This window comes from Simochromis diagramma, unplaced genomic scaffold, assembly GCF_900408965.1.
Source record: "Simochromis diagramma unplaced genomic scaffold, fSimDia1.1 OVJJ01000382.1, whole genome shotgun sequence".
NCBI classification, from domain to species: domain Eukaryota; kingdom Metazoa; phylum Chordata; class Actinopteri; order Cichliformes; family Cichlidae; genus Simochromis; species Simochromis diagramma.
In genome coordinates, this window is record NW_024386734.1 from 553,022 (window position 1) to 564,930 (window position 11,909).

The following is an 11,909-nucleotide window of genomic DNA, read 5'->3' on the forward strand; positions in this document are numbered from 1 at the left end:
TGTAGCTTTTTCCTGTAGCTTGGTTTGACAGATCAACTGATCTGGACCCGAGTAAACAAACTACAGCTTTGTGATACACATCACATACAAAAGTAACTTTGGCGTATTTCCATAAATCTTGACTTAGTCCTTCACCTTTTGGTTTTCATTCATAAATGTCTTATATGGCTTTGAACACTGACAGACAAACAGCCGCTCTATTAGCCTTCCTTTGTGATGAGTTTTTAAAAGTAAAAGACTGTAGAAGTTCCAGATATCTAAAAACATTTCTTCTCACAATGAGAAATGGATTACTGGGGACATGAGTAACACATGTGACAAATGAGGAAAAGATCACAAACATCCTAAATGGTCAATTAAAAGCGTTTCCTGACAAACATGCGGCTGCTTCAGACCGCAACAACAAAGGCATTGTTGACCCAACAGGCGCGGTAAATCACTGAAGTCACATCTGTCTGGGGAACGCACCATGAGGTGAGGCATGTGTGTGTGTGTGTGTGAGACTGATTCTGTTAGCCTGATGCCTGCTTTTCCCTCTTGACCTATTGAGCAGCAAATTAACCATGAAAAAGCCTGCAAGGAGAAGGCCTGTGGGTACCTATGGGGTTAGTGAGTGTTTATAGGTGTGTGTGCACATGTGTGTGTGAGTGAGAGAGAGCCTTTGAGGATCTCAAAGAGTGATTGGCTCATGTGGGAGGATAAATACATATGGGCCCTGAGAAGAGGCCATATGTCCCTGTGAGTGTGTGTGTGTGCATGAGTGTGAGCAGCAAGAAAATGTTGCCGAGTTGTGTGGGTAGAGATAAAAAGGGTGAGTGAAATGCAACGGTGTCTGCAGAGAGACTCCTAAAGGCTCATGTTGTCCCTCAGCTGGTTTATATTACACACAGTTCAAACTGCATGTGTGTCCGCATACACACAATCATGCGGCTATCCTTTGAGTAAGTTAATCGCCTAATGATATGTGCTGATACACACACACAGCCCCTCCTCTCAGCACTGGCTCTTATTTAGCGAGAACATAATTGCTACAGGCAGGCATGCAGCTGCACTCAACTGATAGAGCGCTAACTCTATCACACACACACACCTGTCATTGACAGCTGTTTGGTATCTTTGTGTGTGTGCGTGCACGTGTGTTCATTATTCATTGACTGATTACTGTCAGGGCCAGACTGCACATGGTGTCTCTGCTCAACAGCTTTCCAGCACACGAGTCCAAAACACACACACACACACACACACACACACACACACAACACACACACACACACACACGTGTCTTGCAAAGCTTCTATAACACATACATTTTAAACTTTATATGGTAAAACCAGCCTTAATCACAATTTATGGCTTTGATATATTCAGATTAAATACAGCAACCAAAAAGTCCAAACAGCCTCCTCCTGCAGTTCCTCGAGTGGTCACTTGAGACTGCCTCTAAAAGTGAATCAATCTCCTTAGACTCCAGTGTTGAAGTGCTCCACTTTAGAGCATTAAAAAAACAAACAAAACAACAACAAAATTTAGCAGTCTGTACCTGTGCTAGTACAACTACATGATCCTTGATGACAAAACAAAATGATGGTTGTACAGTAGCCACCTAATGCTACGTAAGCATTAGCGTTTAAAATGACATTTAATCAGTGAACAGTCTGGAGTGTTCTCTCCTCCAGGAGTACGGCTCAGACTAACTTGCATTCTTTTTAAAATCGCCAGCAGGGGGCGGTGCCTCTAGTTGCGACTTCAGGTTTACTTGCACATGCACAAAACTAGTGTGTGTGCTGCATGTAAGGATGTACTGTGTGAGTCTTTATTCAGTCCAAGTGACATCATTGAGAAGCAATATAGATTAAAACTTGCTTTTATACCACTGTTAACAACTGCAACAGCATCAATAATTACAATAATAGCACTACTACCACCATTATTAACTTTAACTACTAATACCCCCACCACTACTATTTATATCACCATCACCATGACTACCTGCTACTACTGATACCACAACCACTACTACTGCTACTCCTACTGCCAACAACTACCCTTTTCCCCCCCCATCATCATTACGTAACCAAACCACCAACACCAAACATATTATTATCGATCATAATGTTACAAAGAAGAAAATTATAAAGGCAAACCAATAAACAGAATAGCCCTATTTGCTCCTTTCTTTTATCAAATGCATCACTTTCTCCACGAGCTTCTCTATAAACACTTTGCTGATGATTTTATGGGCTCGATTGCTTCTTTCAGGTCATCTTGAATAAAACATGGAGGTAACTTTGCAATTTACAGTCATTATTAGAGTCAGAAAGGAGGATTATCCAGGGCTGAGGACCTGTCAGTCACTAGTTGTTAGCCAATAAGTGCCATTAGTTTCCTCACTCATCATGTACGGTTTTACAAAAGGACCTTATAAACCGGCGAACTGTGATGTCACGTCCTACGTCTATGATCAAAAACCAATGAAACAAGTCAAACCACCATTGCAGCACAAGTTGCTTCTCTGAGACACATAAGTCAGATATAATAAACCTCAGAAAATCACAAATTAAAACACATGGAAGAATCTTAACAGCAAACAGTGTTAGAAGCATTAAAGTCTTATTCTGAGGTAAAATCGGCAGATCTGTTCCATGCTTTTTAAATCAGATTTTACCAGTGATGCTTTCTGACTTTTTCTTTTACATTTTGGTAACCACAGAGATTGAAATGAATAAATTCAAACAACACTTCAAAATAACTTCCCAGGTAAGCGCCTGGAGATTATGGCCACCGTGTAGAGAGACTTCTCCGGTGCCCATTAAGCTCCGACTACGTCTGGAGTGGCCATCCTTTCCTTTTGTTGCCAGAAAAGTTATCGTCTCGTTCCCCTCGATCAGCTTCAGTCTTAATTGACGTTGAAGGGGCTTAATCACATCTTAAACGTTGCTCCCCAAACAAGGAGCAGAGAACACACAAAAAAAAAAAATTACAGATGCTGCCACATACCCAAACCCAACCCCAACATGTTTTATGCAGGCCGACTTCTGCTGACCTGATGTGCCAAATTGTTTGTTACATGGAGCCATCTGGGAAGTGCTCCATGGAAGCTGGCGCATATGAGATACTTTGTAGGTCATTGAATGAACCTCTGTGTACTGAGGACTGAACTGAACCAATCAGATGAATGAACAACACTTTGAAGAGAGCAACAACAAGGAAAAGTTAGCTAAAAAAAAAAAAGAAAAAAAGAAAACAAACCAAAAGAAAAATCACAGCAGTCAGAGTTGTTATGATGATGGGAGCTATCCAGAAAAGCCACAATCAGGCTGTAAATGTGGTGTTAAATGCTATAACGTTACAATCGGAGTCTATGGGGATCGACTCATTTTTTGGAAGCAGGCTCAAGTGGCCACTAGAGGAAGTGCAGGGTTTTGTTTTTTTTTGCTTCATTTTCTATTAATGAGTAAATAAAGTGAATGTGTTCTTCAACAACCTCCTTCAACATTGATTATCAAAGCTGCCTGCTGGATAACTTTTCAGTTTGCAGTCAGTTGTATTGAACTTGACACTCGTTCCTCACTACATTTTTTAAATCCAACATCCCAGAGCTCTGTTATTGTTTTTTTTTCTTTTTAGATATTTTAAAAAAAAGCTGGTTTCTGGTATCTGTTTGGGAAAATCTGTGTAGCTATTTAATTTCTGGGCTGAGCTTCTTTGGGTGTAAAACAGAAACTTCCTTCCTTAACGGCTTGTTTCAGTTTAAATCATCACAGACCTCGTGGTTTACACGTGCCACATATCAGAAATTGTGGGTATTTAAGCTGCCAGATGCAGTCAGAGATGAGAGGGGGAGGCATAAAAGCCAAATAAAAGATGAAGCTTCTTTGTTCTTGGTTTTAAAAGCAAAAATAAGGATTTTACATTGAGTTGGGAGACTTCTGCTAAAAGTGATGAATATGACTTGTTTGTCCTCTGCTAGTGCCTTCTGTTTCAGTCAGATGCGAGGATGAAGCGGGAGGGCCGGGGTTAGGAAGGATGCAGTGTGTGAAACGGCTGGACGAGGGCCAGTTTTTTTTCCTGTTCACAGCTGACCGGGGCTCATTGTGTTCTCCCACAGCTTTTTATGAGATTGGTGAAATCAGCCCTGGCTTCTCGTTTCCCTGTAAATTCTTTCATTAGCAATCCAGGCTCCTGTGTTGGCTTGCAGAGTGGCTCCTGTTGTTTTAATTAGAAGCAAGGAAAGTCTGCTCTCCCTCGAAACTGACAACAACACAGTTTTCAAGCACAAAAACATCAAGAAATTATGAGAACTGAGCATTCTGATATCTTTGCGTGGCACCTTTTGTTTTCCTGGAAAGTTGAATTTTAAATTAAATGAGCAAATCCTCTGAAAGGGGTCCATTTTTGGAAGCTTTTATTTTGAATTGACTGTCCAGCAAGTAATCAATTAAAAAATGAGCTTCCAGCGCTAGTAAGTTAGAGTTAGGTTGGATGTCTCGAGACCGATCTTGGTCTTGACGGACTTTGGTCTTGTCTTGGTCTCGGATCCCTTGATCTTGTCTTGGTGTCTCTGTCTTGCTTTCTCAGATCAACATAGTGGTCGGGAGATTTGGAATCAACAGTATCCATGACACACAACGTAACGTTCGATAATGTGTCATGCGCAAAGCATCAGCTCTAAGAGCTGTGCTTAGAGAGTGTTTGTAGTGAATCAGAAGAGTCGACTCCCATTGAGCGAGAGCCGGCTCTCACTTGATTTCCTTTCGCTGCTCAGCTCTCACACAGTAGCTCAGTTATGCTCCAATCCCTCCATATTGTGGCCAATCACATGCGAGGACAATATCATTATGTGAAAAACAGAGAGGGTGAAAGACGCAACAGTGAAGTGGAGTGTGCGTCTGTCCTCTCTCAGTGAGTGAGACAGCAGACAGCGGTGAGGAGGTCTGTGCGAGTGCATCACAAAAACACATAAATATGCCTGACACCTGTAAATGAAGCAGCAAAAAAAGTCTTTAAACTGCAGGTTTAAAGACTTTTTTGTCTCGGTCTCGACTTTGTCTTGGTCTTGACTGTCTGTCTTGGTTTCGTCTTGGTCTCGATACCCTCTGGTCTTGGTATTGTCTTAGTCTTGGTTTAGGTGGTCTTGACTACAAGTCTAGTTAAAGTACCAATAAAGTGACTAGTTGACTACATTTACTCCCCATAACCTTTACATAGGTCTTAATTTCTCATTTGCATCCTAACATATGTACATGTGCATTCATATTTATATAGATGTACATAATCTACATACTGTAAATACCATATACTCCATTTCTGTACCAGTATGTTTTCTCCATTATGGCAATAAGACAAATTTGACAATGAACATAACTTGGATTGATCCACTGTTATCAGGAAGACTGTAAACACTTCCCACCATTTAAGTGATTTTTTCCAAGTTGGAATGACAGGATAAGCTTTTCCAAATAATTTCCTGCCACTGATTTAAACTGACAGCTAAAGTGGAGAGCAGGGGCAGAGCTGCAGTTGGGAAGCTTGCAACTTCATTAAAAGTACTCTGGTTCCACAGACCTGACACCCAGTTGATCTGAAGCTTTCCCTCCAAAAACAAAAAGTCAGGGAGTGTAAAGTGCACATGTGATCAGAATATTGCAGCAGTGCTGTGATGTATCACCAAACCACCAACTCACAAGGGTTTCAATTACACAATTAAGCCCTGAAGAGCAAAACTGAAACGCCTGTCTCCGTCTCACACACACCATATGGTGCCCTCTTCCCTCCGTCCCCAGCCTGACTGGTCACTCCTTTTAATTACCTTCACACTGAGGGTAGTTAATGAGAAGCCAATTAAAAAGACCAACTTAAAAAGGAGAGAGCAGCAGCTCGAAGTCGCCCAAGTTATCCATTAAAATAAATGTAAAAAAAACAAACAAAAAAACTTCACTGCACTTGTGCCTGAAAAGGCTCCAGCTGCGGGCAGAAACCGCTTGACCTCATTTTAAAAGTGTTAAACAAACACCGGAGAAGAGAGAAAGAAACTTTCCGCAGGATTTAGCGCACACTGACGGCTGCGGTCACAGCGCAAAACAGCGCACCGGAGTAGATGATGGACCCACCTGTGAGGAAAAGCCGCCGTCCCGTGCAGGCTGGAGAGCAAAAAAGCAGACTTAAATGAAAGTGGGAGAGAAAAGTAGACTTAAAGCGCAGAGTCCGTACAGTCCGTAGCGCTGGGAATAAAAGCCGGTTGGTACCGATTTCAGAGAGAAGCTGAGAGCTGCTCAGGTCCGCTGATACGCGCACAGAGACGTCGGAGGGTTTGTCCGCTCCTCAGCGCGCGCGCTGCTGAATAAAAAGCATTTTGTGCTTCTCTTCTCACCGACCAGCCCCGGTGTGTGTGTGTGTGGTGTGATATCTGCAAACCACGGACTGGATTCATACTGGATCCGGATCATGGAGCCGCTGAAGAGGCTTTAAATCTCAGTATAACTACGGGTCACATCACAGGGGCCATATGTTAGTCACACACTGACCGAGATTATTAGCTACTTTATACAGGAATATTACTATTTCTTTATTTATTATGTCAACATATAAGTATTTCTTCCTTTATATTTTTATAAACATATTTATGATATATATAATTTCTTTTATAGTATTTTAAAAATCTATTAAAATCTGAGGCCCTGTTAATGTTCCTGTAATTCTTCCAATATCTATAACAGTTTAAATCTAAATATTCTGAGATGATGTTAATTTCATGCAAACTACAGTGCACAGATTAATGGTTTTTCTGCATATGTGTCTCACTGAGATATGTTTCTGATCACCAGAGTAAACATAAAACACGGTTTTAAAATTATATTTCATTTATTAAGGGGAAAAACCTACTTGTGAAAAAGTAATTGCCCCGCTGAGTCCCATTAGATCTGGCATAAAACTAACATAAATAAAAACAGACTTAAAAAAAATCTAACAACCTTATTTTATCATACAAAACACAAGTTTAAAATATGTCACCCTCTCTCTGTACCGTCCTTCACTACATCCATGGATCTTCTCTATGGTCTTCTTCTTGCTTCGACACCCTTTCTGCAGTATATCCACCATCCCTAATCTGCGGATGTCCAAACCACCTCAGCCTCGCCTCTCTAACTTTGTCTCCAACTGAGACAAACTACTCGTTTCCTGTCCATTCTGGTTGCTCCCAATTAAAATCTGAGCATCCTCAGCTTGTCTTTTTGTCAGAGCCAAACCACATGTATCGCTCCAGGTCTCACTGCCATCTTATGAACCTTTCCTTTCACTCTTGTTGTCACAAATCACCTCTGACACTCGCCTCCTGTCATTATTAGGATCCCGCTCCGGCTGAGTCAGGCCTCCAGAGTTTGGGAGCTGCTGCTGTGCTGGGCAGATGTTGCTCATTCTGAAGCAAACACCATCAAGAATCAAATGGACCATTTCAGGGCCCTCTGTCTTTGTCTGTGTCACTCAGCCACAATCAGACAGGGAGAGAGGGGTTGGTGGTCTGTGGATGATTTGCATAACTCCATGTTCTCACTGGAGATGTCTTCATGTCATTGATGATTGGGTGGCTGCAGGTTGGAGCAGCAGAAACACTTGAGTTTGAGAGTTTGAGGCTCATAAATGGGGTTTTATGTAAGAGCTTTTAAAGTGGAGGGACATGTGTGAGATTCCCAGCATGAGCCCGCTGAAACCAGTCATAAAAATCATGGCGTTTGTAGTTTTATTGCCCTCTTATACTTGAGGGGCTGAAATTTTGATATATCAAGTTATCTTTGGTTTACTACTTTTTAAATATTTAACAGTTCTTCCAGCTTCTATCTTCATCCATTCCAATTAGAAATCAATCAAATTCATGCATCCTTTACACCCGGACCACCCTGCTGAACATCAGGCATCAGCACTGACTGATTGATTCAAAAGTTTGTCTCCAAGCGGAGTTTGAATTTAACACCAAAAATCAGGTTTTTTCTCCTCCAAACTACTTCAGCTTCCCTTATTCACAGAGGGACAAACAAAGGCTGTTTTGGCAAAAGAAAAGCCTCTCTCCCTCCTCCAACGTCAGCTAAAAAGAAAAGAGAAAGCCGGGCCTGTCACCACAACAGTCTGCTGGGAGGGAGGACGTCATTACACGCCAACAACGCGCGACGGCGGCGGCGGTCAAGTGCCACGCGCTCAGCCTCTCTTCCGTTAAGCAGATAAAAGGTGGCATCTGTCTTTATTGTGCGAGTAAATCCCTCCGCCATTGACCGCAGACACTTCACATGTTGATGAGGAGGGACGTATAGATAGGAGGCCCCCCGTCCGCTTTGTTCACCTCCCTCTTTGGGGAGACGTTATGCAAATCCAACAAACCGTTTGTGATTTCCATCTTAGCTGACAAATAATTGAGGTGCTTTGGTTAGATGGGGTTATTTTTCTACTCCAGGGTTTTTGGATCTTACCTAAAAGCTGATAAAAACTTTTTTCTCATCAGGAAGATAAAATCTGAAATGTTTTGGAGACCTTCCAAAGGTCAACAAGGCTCTGTAGAACTTATGCAAATATTTAATGCAACTGACGAGCCTCTTACTCAACAAGCGAAAGAAAGAAATAAAGGAGGAAGAGGAAGGCTGAGCCTTTGTCTTATCATAACTAATCAGCAGCCGGGGTGAAATGATACTCTATTCAAAGCACTGAGGAGGGGCCCGCCTGCTGATTTGCATGAAATTCGTTGGAGAGTTTTAAAGGTGTGTTCACTGCAGGCCATAACAGGAAGCAATCCCATAAATCAATCACCAAGGTTTACTCAGCATTACACAGTGTACACAGAGGGAATAAAAACACTTTTTGAGGTTTAATAGAAACTCTGATTGAGCGTAACTAAATGCAAAAACCTGAGTCCACTTATTCCACTTCCATGTTGGAAAGAAATACATCTGCATGGGTCTGGAGGAAGACGAGTTTCATCCAAGAGCAAATTATAGATGAATCCTGGAAATAAAGCCTCTGTTTTTGCCATAATGCAGAGGATAAGTTTTCCTTCACAGATGCACGTTGCATCACATGGATACAGGATTTTAAAATGACGGGGAATCTCCATCATTTAGTGCCAAGGCGGTTTAGATTCCATGCTGCATGCGGGCAAAAGTTACGTAACGTTTCCTGTTCAGTGACTCTGGCCTGCTTGCTTCCATAAAACTCTTCGATACTGATATTTAATGTCTCCTGGTTTGACCACTTACATTGGAGGAAGAAGGTTCATCGGCCCAATTAACTGTGTCGCCATACTGTGACTTGGACTTTGTTCCCAGCTGGGGTCTTTCTGTATTGAGTTCAGATGTTCTACTCCCACAGTCCAAAGGCATGCATGTTAGGTGGGTGTGGGTGTGTTGTCAGACGCATAAGCCAAACTCCGCACCAGGAACTTGGTTGATGATTAAGAGACTAAGGGTTAGGTTAGGGTGGTTGTGGCTCAGGAGGTCGAACAAGTCATCTATTAATTGGATGGTTGGTGGTTTGATCCCTTGCTGCTCGCCAAAGTATCCTTGGGAAAGATACTGAACGCTGAGTTGCTCTCTGATGTGTTCATCAGAGTATGAATATTAGATAGAAGGCACAAAGGAAAAAGTGCTTGAATGAATAGGTGAGTTTTTCCTGGGAATGCATGCCATGCTGCCATGAGTTTTTTAGACAGCAGACGGAGTGTTTAGTTATCAGCTAATACTGGCAGTGCACCAACACACATATCTGCTAATAAGTGCAAAGCAACATACTAAAAAAATATTCATTTTACTCAACACTAAGATAATCTATTAAAATGCTCCATCAGACCATCACGTGGCCACCAGAGAAACTGCAGTTTTTGGCAGCTCCAACATGGCTTCATTCACCAAACCCAAAAGCGGCAGGTTAGACGATGTGTTCAATATCCCCGTGTTGGTGTGTTCCTGCATCCTCATCATAATGTCGGTCCATGATCAACATTTCAAATGATCAATTACGTTGCTGTGATGTCATAGCTTTGGATGTGGATGGAAAACACCCAACATTGTCATGATGATGCAGGAAGCCAACATGAGCATATCCGATCGTTGCTTAGACAGTCCCAACTATTTTATCCAATGACTGGTCACATGTTTTAATGTGGGGAAAGCTCATTTTGTGAAGGGTGGTGACTCTTTGTAAGAACAAGGGCTTTGCTGATCAGCCCCCAAAGAGCCAATCACCAGAGGAAAAATCAAACATATACAACATATGAGAAAAATCCTAAAATCCACCACACTGCACATCCAACGACCAATGACCTTGAGCACAGTCTGAGTGAAGACCCGGTATGTGCACCAGTTCCATTCAGTTCTAACCAACACTCGTGGAGGGGTAGCTTTCTTGTGAGTTGTGGACAGAGGGACGAGGAACACTTTAGCATGAGTTTGTTGGTCCTTCGCCTGGATGAACCAAAAATGTTCCAATACAACTGTGGCATTAAACACACGTGACGCCTGTGTCTCCACATTGAACTCCAACTGGCCAACTTCACAGATATGTAGAGAAATATCTGGCTCTCCAATCGTTCTGTTGGAATATCTTTTGAGGTTTTTAGATGCAAAATTTGCATCTCGGGAAAAATGATCAGCTGTCATGCTCAGGATCCTATATTGTTTAGGATAAGAGGACACTGAGATAGGACATGTAGGTTAACTCTTAAACTCAACTTCCAAAAGCCTCATTTCTTACCTCCCTTCAACACACAATCCAATATTTTTAAAACCTTTCTTTTCCCATCACCTTGAAACCAGTTGCGGCAGATGGCTGCCCCTCCCTGAACCTGGTAATGCATGACGTTTCCTTTCCACTGTCACCAAGTGCTTGCTCATAGATGGTTACATGATTGTTGGGGGTCCTTTCTAATATTGCAGGGTCTTTACAATATAAAGCACCATGGGGTGACTGTTGTTGTGAATTGGTGCTATATGGTAAATGGACTGGTTCTTATATAGCGCTTTTCTACTTTACCTGAGTATTATATAACTAATATTTACACACGTTCACACTCCGATGGATGCTTTGGAGAGCAACATGAGGTTAGTATTTTACCAGAAGATGAAGGAGGAGTATTTGGCATAAAGACTAGAGCAGTCAGGGAACCACCAACCTTTCAATAGCTGCTCTACAGCCACCCCCTAAATAAAATTGAATTGAGTTGAATTGAATTTGGGTACTTTACAAAAGCCTGGCTGTGCAGAATAAACAATAAAACTGAAAACAAAATCAAGTGTTTGTTCAGAATGAGGACATGGGAAAGTTTGGGTTTCTAATACTCAGATTTAAAAACAACAAAACACTGGAGTCCAGGATGTTCATCACTTTAAAAGGTTTTTGGAGTTTTTCCTTTTTTTTGGCTGCAAACCTCAACAATAACAAGCAGAAGGTCCAGCTTTCTCCTAAAATAAGAACTCCAGAAGAAGTCCAGGAATTCTAGCGGTGCCACGAATCCTCCCGAGGGCCTCCGAGCTTTTCTAATTTGACTTCGTGGAGCAGAAAAAAACACACAAGTCTCTCATGTCCCTCATGTTTACAGCCAGAGCCTGGTATCGCGTAAACCCCTCTCCCCTCTGCCTTTATGAGATAGAATTTCAATCGTCTCTGCTTTTCCGAACTCGTAAACGATGTAATGAGTTTCATTTGCTTCGGCTACGTGGGGCTCAAACCGCCACGGTGACCGCAGCAGTGTTCATAAAGATCACAGGGAATCCTCTCACACACACTCGGTGCTCACTTCTGCTCAGCACATGCCAGCTCTGCCTGGTGACTCCTACATTTGGTGTGAATTTCCAGGCCATTAATTTAGGGAACATCACTTCTAAAGGAAACTGCCCCGACATTTGTGGTTCCTCTTTCAAACGCTCTCCATT